The following is a 7,082-nucleotide window of genomic DNA, read 5'->3' as shown; positions in this document are numbered from 1 at the left end:
TTTACTTTGTTAAGGCATGTTAAGTGAACCCATACTCTAATAATAATGTTAGTGAAGAATATCTCCACACAACAATTCATGAACTTCAAATCTGGAAAAATTAAAAATCCATGGCTATTTCCTGGGGAAGAGAATTTAATAGGTAACTTCTAAGATCAAAGAGCTGAGTGACTTCCCTTGTAAATAGTCTCTCTTTTTTCTTACAACAAATATTCTTATTCATTCCCACCCCCCCAGGACTGAGGATTAAATCCAAAACCTTCACACTGAGCTATATCCCCAGCCCTTTCCATTATTTTTTTAAATTTTGAAACAGTTAAATTGTGAAGTTGCCCAGGCTGGCCTTGAACTCAAGATCCTTCTGCCTCAGTATCCCGAGTAGCTGGGATTACAGATGTATGCCACTGTACCACACGCTTACCATTTTATAGCTGGGAGAATTGAGAATAAGAGGTGTAACAACTTATAAAAGTTCAGACAGCTGGTATGTGTCAGAAGTCAACACTATTTTTGTCTCTTTAGCACACTTGCCTATGATAGTATATCTTGCCATATCATTTACTAAGCCTAATTTTCCTTTTTAAGAGCAAAGGGTTTTAAAATGGTTTGCTACATTTTCCTTGAATGATTCTCCTGCCTCAGCCTCTCAAAGTATGGGATTACAGGCAGCATGGGATCACAGATTTCAAATGCACCCCTTTTTATGTCAACATCTAAAAATTTTACTCACAAGTCAAATACTGTGAAGACGTAATTTCTAGCATATTTTTAATACTGACATTTTAAAATACAGTAAGATTATTATATTACTGTTTAAAACCTATCCAGTGGAAGTTAAATATCATTGCAATTTTATGCCATTATTCATTAAACATGTGAGCAATCTCTGTTTTTAACATTCAAAGGTATATTCATTGTATCTTTTTCTTGCAATCATTTCCATTCCACTTTCATCTCTGTCTTTTAGCTTAATATATTAACTGCTTATTCTTACAAGTCTTTTGTTAGCCAGGTGTGGTGGCACACACCTGTAATCAGCTTGGGCAATTCAGTGATTTATCGAGATACTGTCTAAAAGTTAATTTTAAAAGGACTGGGGATGTAGATCAGTGTGAATGCCCTGAGTCCAATTCCCAGAACTGAGAGGAAAAAGTCTTTTGTTAATTACTCTGGTTTACTTCTCTGCAACAAAAATGAAATTTTAATATCTTCCCTTTGTCCGGAGTCTCCTAGTATCAAAAAATTCTTTAAAATACAGTTCTTATAATTGTTAGTACCCAATTGATCAAAATAACATGTTTAACATACAAAGGGCCACACTTTGGCTCTCCTTTGGCCAAGCACTTTCCTTCCTGGTGAGAAGTCACCTAGTTTAGGCTGAGGCCTTTCTCATCCCTTAATTGACTGATTCCGTGCAGCCTCTACATCCCCTTTCCTAATTGCTGAGCAGAAAACTATGTCTTGCCAGGCAAGGCCAGCAGTAGACAGAAAAGAGTAATCAGGCCAGGGGCTGGGGATTTAGCTCAGCGGCACAGCACCTGCCTGGCAAGCGCAAGGTTGTGAGTTCAATTCCCTGTACCAGAAAACAAACAAAAAGAGTAATCGGGCCAGATCTGGCCTGGGGCTGCCCGTTGCAGGGCTCACTGAAAATCCTGGGTCCTCAGCAGAGTCTGTCACTGCTCCTTGCCTTTACTCCGTCTTTTTCCTTTCCCAGCACCTTAATTTAAACAGGATTTCTAAGGAAACTTGACAAACCTGTTCTCACTCTGACCCCAAAGCTGTCTTGCTAATACAATGGCCCTTTCCAGTCAAACTACCACAGCTTACTTAGCCTGCTGTCTTTATGTTTGTGGTTCTGTCCGACCTTGCTTCAGATACAGTAGAAATAGAACAATTCAGACATTCTAATATCTCTATCACATTTAAATCATAAATAGCTGGCAGACAGCAGGTGTCCCCCAGTGTGACTTGTAACACAGGATTTCCTCTGATCTTCAGAGAAAGATCTCCAGCCTCTTCACCTGAGCACCTGGTCCAAGTGGGCTTTGAAGAAATAGGCGTTGTAAAGCTCCTGGAGGCAGTCCAGCTTGCGGAGAGGAAGAACGAACTTGATACAAACTATGCATCGCTGCTAGGGCATTATAGACTTTCTTTTTTTTGTTTTGTTTTGTTTTGTTTTGTTTTGTTTTGTTTTGTTTTGTTTTGTTTTGTTTTTCCCTGGTACCGGGAATTGAACTCATGGCCTTGCGCTTGCCAAGCAGGCGCTGTGCCACTGAGCTAAATCCCCAGCCCCCTTTTTTGGGTATTTTTGAGACATGGTCTCACTATGCAGTTCAGGCTGGCCTTGAGCTCACTTTGTAGCCCAGGTTGGCCTCGCACTCGCAACAGTCCTCCTGCCTCAGCCTCCTGAGTACTGGGATTACAGGCGTGCACCTCCACACCCAGCTGCATTATAGACTTTCAGAGAATGCAGAGACAGCAAAGTTTTGAAGATTTCTTAGCTGGCCCAGATAAAGAGCAAATGATGCCAGGTTTGTCACGCTCCAAGAGTCATTCACTTCCAACTTCCAACTTCCTAGACACAGTTCATCTTCAGGAAATCCCTGAAAAATGCAGAAAGAATAAAACATAAATCTCCATCTTCTTGCACAGGTGAACCAAACATCTTCTCTGCTGAGCCCACTCAAAGTGGTAGGTCTGGAATTCACTTGGAAATCTTCTGGTGAGAATATCAAGCCTCCCAGATTGCTTGAATTACAGGCAAGCACCACTATGCTCACTTATGATTAATTCTGTGCCTCTGTTTTCTTTTTGAACATTTCTAAGAAAAAGTATTTGTGTATGAAAGTATTTATGTCCAGTATCTGGGCTACTCAGGGATGGTTTCTGTCAACTGTTTTTTCATGTAAATTGGCCATATTAACCCATTCATTGTATGTCTTATAGGTTTTTGTTGTCGTTATTGTTGTTTTTGGTTTTTTAAATTGAGAACTGGTGCTCCCTTTCTGGGGCTGTTGCTGCTGACTGCCGAGCAGCAACATACAGTGTTTATATAGTGACTTTTGCAAAGACTATATTCCTGGTCATGTGTGTTCACTGATGCTGTGTTTCATTTTTCTCCAGGGTCAGTCAGGTCAGGTGATTTGATAAAGATTTCTTCAATGCCTGGATCCAGTTAGAAGAAAATGTCCTAAGCTGAATGTGGCGGTGCATGCCATCCCAGCATTCTGAGAAGCTGAGGCAGAAACGCTGCAAGTTCAAGTCTACCATGGGCAAATTATTGACATCCTGTCTCAACAAATAAAAAAGGCTGGGGCTGTAGCTCAATCCCCAATACCACATAAGTGAATGAATGAAAGAATGAATGAAGAAAAAGAAGAAGAAGATGAAATCATTGAAGTCCCATCTTTTGAAATTATTTTGACAGATGCTACCTAAGAATCCTGTTCAGCTCAAACAAATGTCGGACTCTGTGCTGGTACATAGCGAACTGCCGCACGCAGATAAAAACACAGTCTTGCCGGACGGTGGCGCACGCCTATAATCCCAGCACTCGGGAGGCTGAGGCAGGGGGATCGCTGAGTTGGAGGCCATCCTGGGCTACAAAGTGAGCTCAAGGTCAGCCTGAACTGCATAGCGAGACCCTGTCTCAAAAAGACAAAAAACAAACAAACAAACAAAACCACAGTCTTGATTATCATAGGACAAGTTATGTATTGCTTACCCTAGCACTCCAAGCTATATTAGGATCGTAAACTGCCATTCCCAGTGTAGATTGCTGTGTGGTTGGGCTTAGGGGTTGGTAGCTGTTATCCAAATACTGAAATTCACCAAACTGTACAGTAATTTTTCTTCAAGAAGCACATCCTGGATCCCATAAGTGTCTGAACATACTCTAGAGTTCTGAAACAGTTGATTTGGTCATCTCTTACCAGCTCAGTATGTGCTGACTGCTCCATCTAGGATAATATTTCCTATATTTTTTTAAACGAGGTTTTCTCATTCTGTTCAACTTACTTAGATATTTAACAAATTCTCAGACTCTTACAACTTATACTATTTTTGATTAATGATTCCCCTATTCTAACTCTTTTGGATATTAAGACTTCAAGGTCTATTTTTTTATTATTTTCCCCCTCAATTAGTAGACAGTGACCTAAACAATGAATCTTATATTGCTATTTTTTATAGTAGTTTGAATCTTGTTTCATCAAATTCTAAATATGCATATATAGGTGTTTATTTTTCTATTTTTATGTGGTACTAAAGATTTAACCTAAATACCTCTATCTGAGGAAAGACATTTTATTATACAGCTTTGATATTTTCTTGATTATTCTTGGAAAGTTTATTTTATTTATTTTTGGGGGAGGTTCTGGGAATTGAACTCATGACCTCAGGCTTGCCAGGCAAGCGCTTATGCCACTAAGATATATCTCTGGGCCTGAAAATTTTATTTTTCAAATAAATTTCGAAATCACTTAGTGACATTCACAAAAATCAAAACAAAACAAAGAACTGGAACCTAGCCCAGGATTTTAAGTTAATGTACAGTACCATTTGAAAAGGAGAATATTGCTAACAATTACAAAATGGCATATTTAAGAACAGATGTAAAATTTACATCTTGGGATATTTTACAGTAATTCAAAGGAAAATAGAAAGTAATATTGTTTTCTATTTCTACATATTGTATGTTTTCTTCACTATAAAAGCACATGACACATTTCTAGTCTAAATATAGTCAATAAAATTATCTTCAGTATGAGCCAGGCGTGGTGGTCCACACCTATAATCCTAGCTGTGTGGAAGGGGTAGATAGGATTGTGAGCTTGAGGCCAGCCTGGGCAATTTACTTAGATCCTATCTCAAAATAAAAAATAAATGAAGGACTAGTACGTTACTCAATGGTAGAGCACCCCAGAAGGTCCTAGGCTCAACCTCCAGTACCAGTAAATAAATAAATCTCTCTGCTACCTCTGTAGTACAGTTAAAAACAATGGAGCTGAAGAAGTCACTCCTTTGCATCTATTACATTTTAAGCAGTACCCTAGGGCCATTCCTCATTCCACTGCCCTAAAAGAGATAGAGAATCACAGAACAAAAACCCAATAAATCACTGATACTCTTGGTGACAACACACGCATGTTGAAGCCCAGCCTGACCTTCAGTCACCTTTACCTACTCAAATTTTATTAAAGATTCACACGGGCGAGGGATATAGCTCAGCAGCACAGCACTTGCCTGGCAAGCTCGAGGTCCTGAGTTCAATTTCTGGTGCCAAAAAAAAAAAAAAAAAAAGATTCATGAGTAAATACTATATCTCATATATGAAATTAAGAACAGAATGAATTCTGGGACAAGCACGCATGTTGAAAGCCCCTGAGACAACTGCACACCCTGCCAATTATACCTAGAGATTCAGGTACCTGGATTGAGTTACATATTCCTTTAAATTCCTTTTTTTTTTTTTTTTTGGTACTGGGAATTGAACTCAGGTTGAGGTTGCCAGGCAGGTGCTGTGTTGGGATCCGCTGGAGCTGGTCATATGTGTGAGGGCAGGACAGAGCCAGAGGGCCTCAGGCAGTCAAGCTACCTCAGTATTAAAAAAGGCATCCTGCCTGGACAATTACAGTCGTTAGTCGCTAGTTAGTCGCTAATGTTAACAGTTGTTAACATTATCTCTCCTGACACTAACTTTGCAAGAGCATAAAATAAACGCCCCTACTGTTGGAGTCAGTCCTCTTGCTCATCAGGTAAGAGGTAACTCCACCTGACCCCTGCTAGCGTCTCTTGTCTTTATTTTCTAAATCCTGTTGCTGTTTACTCCCGGGGACCACCAAGAGACCACCGAGTCCCACAGTGCTGTGCCACTGAGCTATCTCCCCGGCACATATCGTTTAAATTCTTAAAGCCTGATTCATCTGGGGCTGCTGCTGCATGTTCTGTGCAGTGCTTTTGCTTTCCTGTCACCCCAGCACCACGGCTCTGTTTGTGCCATATCTTTTGTCAGTACAAACTTGCTGTGAGCACAACTTCTCCTGATATGGTTTGTGTCTTGATGTCCTCCCACAGCCTCATAAGGTCATAGGGCTTTTTCAGAGGTGGCTGAATCTTGAGTGTGTGATGCTGGGATTAAGGGTGTGTGATTAATAAATCAGTCCACTGAATGGTTTGACGTAATTCTGGCTAGGATGAAGGGTGTGAGTGCTACTCTTGCCCTACAGTGGGCAGCCTGCATACAATATAAGGGACGGAAAGAGTCTTGTCTCCTCCCTTGTTGCTTTTGCTGTTTTCTGAACTGTTGCCCCTCTGCCATGTGCCACCCTGCCTTGGAGCCAGCCAAGCATGGACTAAAACTGTGAGCTAAATAAACCTTTTTCCCTTTAACTTTGGGCATTGGGTATTTCATCTCAGCAATGACAAAACTAAGACACCCCCTGATCTTCAATACATGTAGCTGCTTTTCACTTGCCGTTTACTGTGCACTTGCAATTCATTGTTGTTGTACACAGGGGCCTGGATTATATCTGCTAAATTCTTCACGTTGTAATGTCTGTACTATCTTTCCCTGTGAATTCATCATTCCTCAAACTTTCCTTGAGGCTGACTCTGCTGAGAAACCAAGAGTACATCAGCCATGGGTCTGTCAAGTCTTATTCCCAGTTAGGTTAGACAAACACTAAAAGATAAGTCCTAGTATTAGCATTTCTGTAACAGTGAGGGCACTAGGGAAGGAATGTTCAATGTACTTGGAAAATCACACTGGAATAGTCTCCACTCCCGAAGTCCAACCTATTTGAAAGTATTCTACAATGTATCATCCCCATTAGGAAGCTCCTGAAAGTGTGCCCGCAATTCTCCATCAGGTGGGCTGGAGATCCCACTCTTACCAAATAGTGTTATGTTCACTACCATCACACACATCTCTGTTCCCATGTGTAGCAATGGCTTATTATTAAAGCCATAAAAAACCTCGAAGACATAGGGGTAGGCAGAGAGTTCATAAATAAAAATCAAATTGCACGTGAAACACTTGAAAGAATCAACAACTGGGATCTCATCCTACTGAAAAGTTTCTG

The sequence above is a fragment of the Chinchilla lanigera genome, unplaced genomic scaffold, assembly GCF_000276665.1.
Source record: "Chinchilla lanigera isolate Chin_1 unplaced genomic scaffold, ChiLan1.0 scaffold00067, whole genome shotgun sequence".
NCBI lineage: Eukaryota > Metazoa > Chordata > Mammalia > Rodentia > Chinchillidae > Chinchilla > Chinchilla lanigera.
Note: the sequence above shows the minus strand (reverse complement) of the source record.